Here is a 14,452-nt window from a genome sequence, read left to right as displayed (position 1 = left end):
TACAAAGGACCTTCTATGATTGGGCGGCTTTATTATAACCACACGCCTGTCCCGCAGAGTCTGTGGCACCTTACTGTCTGGAACATGCTACTGGTTCTGAGGACGTCATTGCTCCCGCAGCCAAGAGTGATAGTATTCTTAATGTGCTCCTTATTATTCCTGTCGATGTTCTCCTACTGCTTCTGGTGATTTCTGAGAAATCTATTTCTGCACGAAAAAAAAAAAAAAACTTTTTTACTTAATGGGTCACGCTTCTTTATTCAGAGTTACATTTAATTTGAGAATTTTTGCTAATATATTATTACATAAATATTTTTTATATCAGATGGAATTCAAACAAAAAAAGACATCCATTACTCAGTCAAATAATATGCCTTGAGACAGCTGCGAAGCACTATCAAGCAAGACGATTTTCCTTCTTCTTGATGTCTAGCAAAGCCTTCCTTCTCCTGCGATCGTTAGTGAGCATCCCGCATCCTACATGAAAAATATGTAATATTTACCTCAACACAACATGTGGTGACATCTGTTGATAAGCAGAACTACTTGCGGCAAGTTTCTTGCATGAGATAAATAACTCTCGCTGATGAAAAATTAGCAAAAATTATATTTAAGTAATTGTTCCAATTTAAAACTCCCAATTTGCATTTGGCATTAGTCGTAGAAGCTAATATGTATCCTGGTTTGTTGTCTGTAGCTGTATAAAAAATACATCGCTGTAGATACTGCGGCAAGAAGTTTACCTTGAGAAAAAATGCTAAACGTCATCAGAAAAGCTAGTGTGTTTAGGGGCCTTACCAAAACCATTTTGTTGCAGTCAGTGTCATAAATAATTTGGATGAATATATTTATTGAATAGACATTGCAAGACCTGTACAACTAAGGTGACTAAAGATATTGAGGACTGGTCTACAACACCGAGGAAGAGGAACGAAAGCAAAATATTAGACGACTATTATGAATGTAAAAATGCTATTGCTGAAAATACTATCTTATATCTCGATAATAATTTAAAATTTAAAACAAACGAAGAGAGTAGCAACTTCATGGGAAATGAAAATATATTTACACCAAATTCTAGTCGTCTCCATGAAAATGCTGACACGATCGAACATTTCGCTGAATGTAGCAGACATGATTGAAGACTATGATGACACAACTGAGGCTGAGACGATCGAAGACTGTGATGATGACTCACGAGAACGAAGACTGTGATGAAGCGATGAGACCAAAATGATGGAAACGATGTGTTAAAATTAATTATTCTGATAAAGCATGTGATGATCTCTGGGTCGATGACGAAAGTGACCTTGAGGCTGGTGTTAAAATGGAAGACTCCAGAGATCTTAATAATTATTATAAACATGAAAGGAAGATGATGGCAGCAGAAGAGATTGATTACGCATCATGGGAAGATCCTAACATTTTGGATTACAGGTTAAGACTTCTACATGCTTCGCTTTGTGCAGATAACTATTCGCACATCTAAGAAGTATTCTTCATACTCAAATAACTGAGGGAAGCTGGCTACATACAATAATAAATTGTATAACATGCATGTGTATAAATTTAAAAAAAAAATAATATTATGGATTTCAGAAGTCATTGCCTCATTTCCATCTAATGCCAAATTTTCGTAATACGACTTCTAACTTAAAGATATAATAATAATCGTCATTTACAGACAAAATGGAGAGTAAAAATAGTCATAACTGCATATGGCCAATTTTTATTTTTTTAAATGCAATTGAAATCAGTTAGAGCCAAATGTAGATGGAGCAGTAGGAGCACTTAGAGCAATCAGAGCACTTGGAGCAATTGGAGCATTGGAGCTCTAGGATCAACTGGAGCATTGTCGCACTTGGAGCAGTTGGAGCTGTTGCAGCATTTGGAGCAATTCGAGCTCTTGGAGCAATTCGAGCTCTTGGAGCAATTGGAGCTTTGGAGAACTTGGAGCTTTGGAGCACTTGGAGCTGTTGGAGCAATTGAAGCATTGGAGCGTTGGCCTTAGGAGCCAATGACTGTTGGAGCCAAAGACAGTTAGAGCCAGATTATCTTGTAGCTTTATAGAAAATAATCATATTATAGATTATGTATGTTTACTTAAAGACTACTCTGGATATAATCCTTTTTATAAGGTTTGCAAGAGTAGTTTATTTATATTTATTGCACACATGATTATATTTTTAACACACATATATATATATATTATATAATATAATACAGTTTATATTATATAATAATTCATATCCTTTTAGCTTGCTTATACAGGTTTCCAGGGCGTTATTCTGTCATAATTCTTATTCTTATTTTCAAAGAGAGATCTGGTGTATATTTTTAATTCTCTTATTCTTAATTAATTCTTTTCAGTTCATTTATCTAATTTGATATAATATTCCGACTGTTCGATTACACTATACACAAGAAGAACAGCCAAAGAAACTTGTGTAGGAGATTCAAAGAGTTATTTTATTTTTCTGTAGTAAGTTATTCCGTATCGGAAAGCAGATCTTCCATCAGAGATTGTTCGTGCATCCAACTATCGAAACGCTCCAGTCTCTTGGATACTTCAAAGGTGTAATTTCTCCATATGTCATAAGTCTTCTTATCTCTCACAATTTGATTAATATCCTTAATATCAACATCCTCCATAGCCATCTTCCTTGTGTACTTGTTTCGTATGTCTTCTATTTTAACGCAATCATTTAGAACATGCTCTACTGTGTCTTCTTCCATGCACACAGGGCACATAGGGCTTTCCACTAAGTTAAAAGAGTTTAATTTGTGTTTAAAATTCCCGTGACCTGTTAGGAATTGTGAAGTGTAGTGGTCAGTACTTATCCATGAAAATTTCATCCGTTCTTCTATTGAAGGGAATATATTGTGTGTATGCCTTCCCTTGTCAGAGTTTCGCCACCTTTCTTGCCAGATTTCAATATTTTCTATGTGAATTCTGCGATATTTTGAAGCAGTGTATTCCTTGTTCATCTTTAATATCACAACTTTTGCTCTTTCTTGTATTAGTAGGTCTATAGGTAAGGCTCCAGCGATAACCTGCAGTGCTTCTAAAGACGTAGTTCTGTAGCTTTTTGTTACAGCAATTAGAGCTGTTCGTTGGGATGAGTTTAACCTTCTTCTTACATGTGAATTGCGTAGTAGTTCATACCAGACTGAGCAAGCATAGGTAAGTATGCCCAGGTATACTCCATTGTACAGTGTTGTCATAGTATTAGTGCTCAATCCTACATTTGTAGGTTTATGACTCCTTATTTTTTGCATTAACAGTAGGGCCTTTTGTGATGCTTCTTGTATGTGTTCTTGGTATCCTGTTCCCGTTGTGATTTGTACCCCTAGATACTTAACTTTTTGTTTTATCTTCACTATTCGTTCTTGAAATCTTATTAAAGGTGGTCTGTCTTTATGTAATTTTCCCTTTAGTAATACGCCTTCAGTTTTTTCAGATGATATAAGAAGTCGGACACTGCTTGCCCAGGTGTTGATAGAGCGTAGAATAATTTCTGCTGTCTGCTCTAATTCGTAGCGTGAAGTAGCGGGTATAATGAGCAAGCCATCATCTGCATAGCCATATATAATGTTATTTACTGGTAACTCAATTTTCAGAAGCTCATCAAATATTATATTCCATAGTAGCGGACCAAGGACTGAACCCTGAGGACAGCCCATGGAGAGCTTCTTTTCCACAACTATGTGGCCCAATCGACATTCACACTTTCTATCTTGCAGAAAGCCCCTTATGGCGGCATACAGGTTCTTAGGTGTGTTAAGATTCTTTAAGCGCCATAATACTTGAGGCCACCAAGCGTGGTCGAATGCTCCTGCTATATCTATCGTCACTCCAAGCACATATTTTTCTTGTAGGTTTTTAATATATTGATTTACATCGTATAGCGCTTTTTCTGTACTATACCCTCTTCTGAAGCCATACTGCTGTTTATCTATTCCCTGTATTACTTCCAAATAAGCTGTTAGTCTTGCATTAATGAGCCGCTCATAAATTTTTCCCATGTTAGGCAGCATAGTTAAAGGCCGGTATGACTTAGTTAATTTCGGGTCCTTAGCATTTCCCTTGTATATGATTTTGAGAACTCCTTCCTTCCATATTTTTGGAAATGTTCCTGAAGATAAGCATAAATTATACAGATGTAACAGTACTTCCTTGATTCGAGGGTAAGCTCGCCAAATTAACTCAGTTGTTATATTATCTTTACCTGGTGCTTTTCGTGGTTTTAACTCTTTAATGATCTTGTCAAGCTCTTGGATGGTGAAAGAAACTGTGTCTTCTGTATCAGGCAGTTCTTTCATCGCTTCTCTCTTCATCTTTTGAATATTCGTATCTTCATCTGGGTTGTCATTAGGTAGTAAATCATGTAGAATAGTTTCCAAATTTTCTGTAATGTCAGTAATTTGTCTATTTGCCATCATCATCCCAGGGATTTCAAAAGAACTTCGTACTTTGCCAGCCATCACCTTGTACACATATCCCCAAGGGTCCATATTCCCCTTGTTAAGGACAAGTTTTTCCCAGTATACCTTCTTCTTTAATAAAATATCTTTCTTATATTTCTTTCTCCTTATTCTGTACTGTTGTAAAATTAAAAGTTTATAAAATCCATTTGCCGCTCTCTTCATGATTCTTCTTAGTCTTTCCAGATCTCTTCTAGTTTCTTCTAATTCAACATCCCACCAGGGATTTCCAGGAATAATTTTCGTTTGTTTCCTAAAGCATTTCTCACAGATATTCTGTAATATAATTGTTAATCTCATGGCGAGTGCTTCTGCGGAGTTATATACATCTTCTTCATGTGATAATTCATTTATTTTGCTTGTTATTAATTCATCAAACTTCTTCCAATCCGCGTTCTTATGTATGTACCGTGGACTTATTATTATGGGAGGCATCTCAGTTCTTTGCAATTGGATTTCATAAGTCATCAATCTGTGGTCACTTGAACTGTCCAGATGAATCTTCCATTCATTGACTCTTTCTTTCATGTTGTTATCAGTCAATGTCACATCAATGAAAGTCTCAGTATTAGTTGCTGGTGATAGATATGTTCCTGTTAATGGATCATCATTAATAACATATAGATCTCTTTCCATGATAAAAACGTTCATGATCTCACCTTTTTCGTCATTCACTGGTGAATTCCAAAAAGAAGATTTTGCATTTGTGTCTGCACCAATTATTATATTTTCATGTCCAATTGTATCCAATATTGAATTAAGCTTATCAATATGTACTTCAATAGGATCTGAGAATTGAAAATAGGATGAGATAACGTATATTTTCATCATCCTCATCTGCATGATCATGCAAACATGATGTTCATTAGAAATGCCGGAGAGTAACATCGTAGTTAGAGTTTCATTTCTAATCCAAATTGCCGATTTCGGATTATCTCCTATTGCATATATTAAACCATGGATTCCTGCAACTTGCCCACGTAATACATAGGGTTCTTGTAATAAGATCACATCAAGCTTCATTTTTTCTGCAATCTTATTTAATTCAGCACTGACAACAGCTGAACGTTGTGCGTTTAGTTGCCCTATTTTTATGTTATTTTCATATTTCACCATAATTAGTTCTTTCTATTTCTCTTTCGTAAGCTCTCTTATAGGCAGGGCAATCAGTGCTATCTACCCTATGCTCGTGTGGTTTATTCTCTCGTCTGCAATTTGCACACTTATTTCCTTCATTTTTCTTACTACATTCTGTATACTTATGCCCATCAAGTCCACATATAGAGCAGATAGTTTTGCTTTTACATTTATGTGCGGGGTGTCCGTAATTCTGACAGTTGAAACATCTAGTTATTGACACAAAATCCCTAATTTTACATGCAGAAAAGCCAATATACATATGTGTTCTGCTTAGCAAGATATTCCTTATTTTAGGTGTGCATTCAATGACAAGGTGCACTGTTTCTTTATTATCCTTTCTGCCGCGTCTTGTTCGCACCATGAAACCAGCTCTGAACTCCTCCAGTGAGACTTCATCTGCGCTCAGATTCTGAGCAAATATTGTGCCAGCTATATCAGGGTTATCGAACTCCCTAGGCACGTCGTACATAATAACTTTCGGGCCCTGCTTTGTAGGGCGCTCAGTACGTAGTCCTAGTTTAGATATTTTCTCATCTTTTTGCAGTTTTTCAATCGTGCTGGAGTCTTGTGCTTCGATTATGATTCCTCCTTTCGAAATTTTCCTTATTCCTTTGAATTTCAGCCCATTCTTTATTGGATCAATGTTCTTTAAGATCTCTCTTTTGGTGGTGTCACTTGTTTGAGTTTCGTCACTTGGCAGGACAATCAGCAACTCCTTCTTCTGTTTAGGTATGATCTGTTGACGAGTAGTCCCTCCAATTTCAGCTGCACTTGTTACTTCCGCATACGTCTTCCTTATCACAGGGCCTTTACTTAATTCTATCCCCTTTATCACTCCGTTAAGCCGGGAATTGTCTATCAGAACCTTATCTAATAGGCCTTTTAGCTGTGTTACTCTGGGCAGAATATAGTTTGTAGATGCTTTGTTAACCTTAGATATCTCTGTGGTCGTGTAGGTGGTTAGCTCAATTATTAATTTTTCAGCACATGAAAGCACCTCCTGTTCATCCCATTTAGGGTTTATCACAAACTCTTCAATCGATTCTTCCTTCTCAGCCGTAGTTTTGTCTTTCCTGAAGATTTCCCTTATCATCATTTTAACTATAGTAGGGTCTTGTTCACATATTATGGGACCAACAGATAGCAGCCATTTTCTTTCAGTTAAATTTGGTACTGGTTCCTTAGCCCAGTTTACTTTCTTATCCAGCAATTTGTCAACCAGTATGGTCACTCTCTTCAAGTCCAATCCTCTGTCCTTAGTGTAATCCGTCAAAAGGGTTTTCCTTTCGGACCAGTCTCCTTCTATTGGATGTTTAACTGCCTCTTGCAAATCTTCATGCCAATGCTTTCGATCCATCGTAGAACCAGCGGGCTCACACTGTCTAATCAGTACTATTGACTGTCTGGCATGCGTTAAAGCAGGAGGCTATCACCCCAAGCCAGCTGCCCTCTTAGCCGCTGTTGGTCTTATAGCAGCACACAGAAAAAAAAACCCGGCTGACTGATAGCCAACAGTCGTTGCCACCCACGGACCAACTTTGAGGTGGGGCAGTGCCCGATACCCTTTAACCTCTCTCCAAGAAAATTTCAATTCCAATTCCAATTCAATGCTCCCATTCACACCAAATCAGCAAAAAAGAACGCAGTTGATTATGCAAACCTTTGCGTAAACAACCACGAACGCCCACTCAAGACAAGGTGCAAAATGGGGGGTTTAGCTCGAGGTATAGAGTATGAGCCCAGTGGGAGATACCCCGAGAAAGTTAGAGCCAATGACTTTTGGAGCCAAAGACTGTTAGAGCTGTTGAAGCGATTGAAGCATTGGAGCATTGACCTTGCAGTGGTTCGCAGTCTCGCGGCTTCCCCCGCCCGTGGGACGGACCTGGAGTCAAGGATTGTCACGGCGTGCTGTGACGTAGCTGAAGTAACTTTTAACCTCGCCATCGCCATAAATTTTCCCGCCCAAAACAATTGTGAAAACTGGCCTGATATCGTCTGAATATGGTTAGTAGGTATGGAATTAGAATCTCACTAGTTAAAAACAGTCACTTTATTTTTTTTTTTAAATTGATTGTACTTAATTACTCGCGTCAAAAATGATACTTATTTTGACGTGACAACATCGATGAACGTCGGCTGCACGCAAGAAAAAGTGTCCCGTTGCGCACATTGTCCCGTTACGCTGTGTTCCGTTACGCTCATTGTACGCTTGCGCCGCATCTATCTCTCTTCCACTCGATTGGAAAAACCGTCGATTTGACTTTTTCGAGGCACATTAAACTTGAAACACTCCCATTCGTTTCCTACTTTTCCTATCATCGTCCTATCCTTAACAGAATAACACAGATTGGAAGAAGTTAAATAGCAAACATAGTAGTATATAATAGGGCATTCTGAAACAGGATTCAGGATGTGGATTGTGATTGTCTGTCCGCCATCTTGGATTGTGACGTCACAGCGGCCATTTTTGACTCAAAATTCCTCAAAATTCCTCAAAAATGACTCAAAATGACTCAAAAATTTCCGTTTTAAGAAAAAAATTCCCATTTTCGAGGGAAAAATTCACGTTTCGAGGGAAAATTTCCCGTTTTATTCCGTAAAAATCCCAGAGGCTAGAAACGTCCTGATAGAGCCTTAAGCATCCTTAACTCAAGCCTCAGTTAAGCCTCTATCAGGATGTGACCTTGACCTTTGACCTTGACCTTGACCCCGACGGCCATTTTGTATCCGCCATCTTGGATGATGTAATTTAGTTTTCTCGAACATTCCGGCCTTGTGTTTTCCGCCATTTTGGATGATGACGTCACCGTTGCATTTTCCGTTACGCCCGCCATCTTTAAAATCCGCAATTTTTATGTTAGAAAATCGGGAAAAATTTTAAAAATCATAAAAAAAATTATTTAATCGAATAAATAATAAAAATCTTAAAAACCACTGTTGCAGTTATCGTTACGGTCGCCATCTTGGATTATATAAATGTTGCATATTTCGTTACATCCGCCATCTTGGTTGAGTACCATGTCATTCTTACACTTTACGTTGCGACCGCCAATTTGGATCCTATTAATGTAGCAATTATCGTTATGGTCGCCATCTTGAAATTTAGACGCATTCTTGGAAATCCGTAATTTTTATGTTAGAGAATCGGAAAAAAATCCAAAATTCATCAAAAAATTAACTTAATATAATTATGATTGATTATATCGATTCCCGTCCTTGGTTCGAAACCGGTGAGGTCAAAAATTAAAAAAATTTCAGATCCTTCCTCCACAGAAGCCACCTACAGACTGACCTACCATCACCAATAACAAGGTATTTACCATAAGCTGGTATGACATCATGTCCGCCATCTTGTCTTTGTCCGCTGGAGGCAGCCATTTTGTTTTCGTCTGCTAGAGTGTGCTAGCGACATGTTAGTATAATTTTCTCTTCTCCATACCTTTAACCTCGACTGCTGGCATTAAACTTTGACCTTGACCTTGAACTTTGACCTTGACCTTGAAATTTGACCTAGGCCTTAACAATTTTACCGTGACCTTGATCTTTGACCTTGACCTTGAAATTTGACCTAGGCCTTAAAAATTTTACCGTGACCTTGATCTTTGACCTTGATGAACATCATGGATCCGTCATTGTATGTTCAGTTCATGCTACCAGGAGCTACCACATGCTAGTGGTCATTGCTACCATCATGTTTTCGTCTGCTGGAGGAAACCATATTGTGTACTCGTCTTACCATCATGCTAGTTTTATTCTAACCTGCTACAGTGCAGTAATAATTTATTACTACTGAGGTCCCCGCCATCTTGAAATTTGACCGCCATCTTGAAATCATGTAATTATTTAGCTAGAAATGCGGGAAAAATTCCAAAAGATTCCGAAAAAATCAATTATTAATTTACAAATTGAATCGATGGATTTCTGTCCACGGTTCGATTCTTGACCAGTGGCAGTTGTAACTAATTATTAAATAAATTTTAGATTCTGTTTTCCATTACCTTTCGAGGAGTTTATTAATCATTCACTCTACGAAAAACAACTCAAGTCAATATACCTGACCAACGAATTAATACAGTGCCGATTAGCCTATAATGAAAGTCTCATTTTTCAATAATCTGAATAACATATAAGCCGTTCATGTACAAAGCCACACATACAGGCCAATTGTCTTCAGACCATGAGACCGAGTCATGTCATTATTAGACGTATAGGCTAGTCATTTCAGGACCGCATGACCTTCGTCGTTAGCTAATTATATTCAATTAATCCATCGTGACATTTTTATACATTCTAAAGGACCAAGTAACCTTGAAAAATATTTTAGTAACACCAAGAGGTTTCAAACTAGTACATATTCAATCACAACATTTTGTACTACGCGCAATCATCAAAAAGGAAGCACCAACAACGAAAAGGCAGCACCGACAACAAAAAGACAGATCAATTGGAAGCACCGACAACGTAAAGGCAGCACCGCCATCGAAAAGGCAGCACATTTGGAAGCACCGCCATCGAAAAGGCGGCACATTTGGAAGCACCGACATCGAAAAGGCAGCACATTTGGAAGCACCGACAACGAAAAGGCTCACCGCCAACGAAAAGGCAGCACATTTGGAAGCACCGACAACGAAAAGGCAGCACCGCCAAAGAAAAGGCAGCACATTTGGAAGCACCGACAACGAAAAGGCAGCACCGCCAAATAAATAGATTCTGCTAGTTTGTAAACTTATTATTGTTGAGCAACGATAGAGTTCTAGTACAAGCCAGAATTTTATGTATTTTTTGTAATTTTTTTTGTTTTAAATTTTTAATTTATTTTATTTTTAAATTTTTTATTTTTTTATTTTATGATTACAAAGAAAACGTGTGGCGGTTTTCTCTGACTGCTTCTGATTAATCTGGTTAGTATTATGTTGGTTATCCTCGTGAGGTCCTGATAATTCTTGCCAATATTTTGTTGGCTTTCTCTGTGTGCTCCTGATTATTCTTGTTAATATTTTGATAATTTTTCTCGTGTTTTTGCGATCATTTCTGTGGTTTCTTCAAGTGCTTCTGACTATTCTGAGAAACCGCTCTCTGCATGGATTTTTTTTTGTCTAATGAGATATGACATTTTATTTGGAGTTACATTTAATTCGTTACTTTCAGCTACTAAATCAAAACTTGCAATATTTTTATCAGATGGAAATTAAAAAAATATCATTACTCAGTCAAATTAATAATATGCTTTGAGAAATCTGTGAAACACTGACTGGAAGAACAAAATTACTTTTCCATAGAGTCTATCGAAGCCATCGTTCTATTGCGATCGATAGTGAGCATCCCACATCCCGCATAAAAGAAATAAATATTATTTACCTGCAAGCAACACGTGATGTCATCTGATGACAATAATCGACACTACTTTAAACAGGATATTTTGCATGAGATAAATTAACTCTCACCACTGAATAATGCTATTGTAGACAGTTAGAGACATGAAGTTTCGTAGCCTCGCGGCCAATTAGACATGCAGTCTCGTAACCATGCGTTCTGGAAGCTTCGTAGTCCTATAGCCTCGCGATCACGTAACCTTGAAAACATGCAATCGCATAGTCTCGTAACCTCATGAGTCGTAGTCTCGTAGTCATGATGCATTGGAGCCTCTTAGACTTGAAGCTACGTAAGCAAGTAGCCTTATAATCTTATAAAATAATGCTGATGGTGCAGTTGGAGCAAAAGAGAAAATTCCGTCGAAGACAGATGTGACAATTGGAGCCTTGTAGACGAGTAGCTTCGTAGCTTCGTAGTCAAGTAATCATGTAGACTTGTATTCCTGTATCCACGCAGTCACGTAAACTCGTTTTCTAGATGCTTCGTAGCTCTGTACCCTCACGAGCCATGTATAACTTGTAACCAGCTAGATCATTTTAGACTCGTAGCCATGTGGCCTCATAGTCTCTAAGACTCGAAGAATTCTAGCCAAATATATTTGGAGTCAAAAGACTTTTGGAACCAAAAGACTGTTTGTGTCAATGACTGATGGAGACAATGAATATTGTATCCAATGAATATTGGAGCCAACGAATATTGGAGTCAATTAATAATGGAGCCAATGAATATAGGAGCAAAAAGACTGTTGGAGTCAAAAGACTGGTGGAGCCTTTTGGAGCCTGTTGGAGCATATGGAGCAATTGGAGCCAATTTATATTGGAGCCAATGAATATTGGAGCCAATGAATATTGGAGCATTTGGAGAAATTGGAGCCAATTGATATTGTAGCCCATGAATATTGGAGCCGATGAATATTGGAGCCCATGAATATTTGAGCCAAAGAATATTGGAGCCAATGAATATTGGAGCCAATGAATAATGTAGCCAATGAATATTGGAGCCAATGAATAATGGAGTCAATGAATATTGGAGCCAATGAATATTGGAGCCAATGAATATTGGAGCCAATGAATATTGGAGCCAATGAATATTGGAGCCAATGAATATTGGAGCGAGCAAATTAATGGAGCCAATGAATATGGGAGCCAATGAATATTGAAGAATTTGGAGCAATTAGAGCCAATTGATATTGGAGCCATTGAATATTGGAGCCAATGAATATTGGAGTCGATGAATATTGGAGCCGATGAATATTGTAGCCGATGAATATTGGAGCCGATGAATATTGGAGCATTTGGAGCAATTGGAGCCGATGAATATTGGAGCCGATGAATATTGGAGCCGATGAATATTGGAGCTGATGAATATTGGAGCCGATGAATATTGGAGCCGGTGAATATTGGAGCCGATGAATATTGGAGCCGATGAATATTGGAGCCGATGAATATTGGAGCCGATGAATATTGGTGCCGAAGAATATTGGAGCCGATGAATATTGGAGCCAATGAATATTGGAGCCAATGAATATTGGAGCCAATGAATATTGGAGCCGATGAATATTGGAACCAATGAATATTGGAACCAATGAATATTAGAGCATTTGGAGCAATTGGAGCCAATTTATATTGTAGCCAATGAATATTGGAGCCGATGAGTATTGGAGACAATGAATAGAAAAGTCAATGAATATTGGAGCCAAGGAATATTGGAGCCATTGAATATTGGAGCGAGCGAATTTCTGGAGCCACTGAATATTGGAGTCAATGACAAATGTGCTGCCTTTTCGATGATGGTGCTACCATTTCGATGTCGATGCTTCCAAATGTGCCGCCTTTTCGATGGCGGTGCTTCCAATTGTGATGTCTTTTCGTTGTCGGTGCTTCCAAATGTGCTGCCTTTTCTTTGGCGGTGCTGCCTTTTCGTTGTCGGTGCTTCCAAATGTGCTGCCTTTTCTTTGGCGGTGCTGCCTTTTCGTTGTCGGTGCTTCCAAATGTGCTGCCTTTTCGTTGGCGGTGCTGCCTTTTCGATGTCGGTGCTTCCAAATGTGCCGCCTTTTCGATGGCGGTGCTTCCAAATGTGCCGCCTTTTCGATGGCGGTGCTGCCTTTACGTTGTCGGTGCTTCCAATTGATCTGTCTTTTTGTTGTCGGTGTTGCCTTTTCGTTGTTGGTGCTTCCTTTTTGATGATTGCGCCTAGTACAAAATGTTGTGATTGAATATGTACTAGTTTAAAACCTCTTGGTGTTACTAAAATATTTTTCAAGGTTACTTGGTCCTTTAGAATGTATAAAAATGTCACGATGGATTAATTGAATATAATTAGCTAACGACGAAGGTCATGCGGTCCTGAAATGACTAGCCTATACGTCTGATAATGGCATGACTCGGTCTCATGGTCTGAAGACAATTGGCCTGTATGTGTGGCTTTGTACATGAACGGCTTATATGTTATTCAGATTATTGAAAAATTAGACTTTCATTATAGGCTAATCGGCACTGTATTAATTCGTTGGTCAGGTATATTGACTTGAGTTGTTTTTCGTAGAGTGAATGATTAATAAACTCCTCGAAAGGTAATGGAAAACAGAATCTAAAATTTATTTAATAATTAGTTACAACTGCCACTGGTCAAGAATCGAACCGTGGACATGAATCCATCGATTCAATTTGTAAATTAATAATTGATTTTTTCGGAATCTTTTGGAATTTTTCCCGCATTTCTAGCTAAATAATTACATGATTTCAAGATGGCGGTCAAATTTCAAGATGGCGGGGACCTCAGTAGTAATAAATTATTACTGCACTGTAGCAGGTTAGAATAAAACTAGCATGATGGTTAGACGAGTACACAATATGGTTTCCTCCAGCAGACGAAAACATGATAGTAGCAATGACCACTAGCATGTGGTAGCTCCTGGTAGCATGAACTGAACATACAATGACGGATCCATGATGTTCATCAAGGTCAAAGATCAAGGTCACGGTAAAAATTTTAAGGCCTAGGTCAAATTTCAAGGTCAAGGTCAAAGATCAAGGTCACGGTAAATTTTTTAAGGCCTAGGTCAAATTTCAAGGTCAAGGTCAAAGTTCAAGGTCAAGGTCAAAGTTTAATGCCAGCAGTCGAGGTTAAAGGTATGGAGAAGAGAAAATTATACTAACATGTCGCTAGCACACTCTAGCAGACGAAAACAAAATGGCTGCCTCCAGCGGACAAAGACAAGATGGCGGACATGATGTCATACCAGCTTATGGTAAATACCTTGTTATTGGTGATGGTAGGTCAGTCTGTAGGTGGCTTCTGTGGAGGAAGGATCTGATGTTTTTTTAATTGTTGACCTCACCGGTTTCGAACCAAGGACGGGAATCGATATAATCAATCATAATTATATTAAGTTAATTTTTTGATGAATTTTGGATTTTTTTTCCGATTTTCTAACATAAAAATTACGGATTTC

The 14,452-nt window shown here is 38.1% G+C and overlaps 1 protein-coding gene across 1 annotated transcript in view; it reads left to right on the top strand.

Moving 5' to 3' along the window:
• The window catches only part of LOC134531328 (organic cation transporter protein-like), a 58,066-nt gene that overhangs the window by 13,915 nt on the left and 29,699 nt on the right, over window positions 1–14,452 (top strand). The gene's annotated exons all lie outside the window — the stretch shown is intronic.

Source organism: Bacillus rossius, chromosome 3, assembly GCF_032445375.1.
Source record: "Bacillus rossius redtenbacheri isolate Brsri chromosome 3, Brsri_v3, whole genome shotgun sequence".
NCBI lineage: Eukaryota > Metazoa > Arthropoda > Insecta > Phasmatodea > Bacillidae > Bacillus > Bacillus rossius.
Note: the sequence above shows the minus strand (reverse complement) of the source record. Positions and strands in the feature narration are given on the sequence as shown.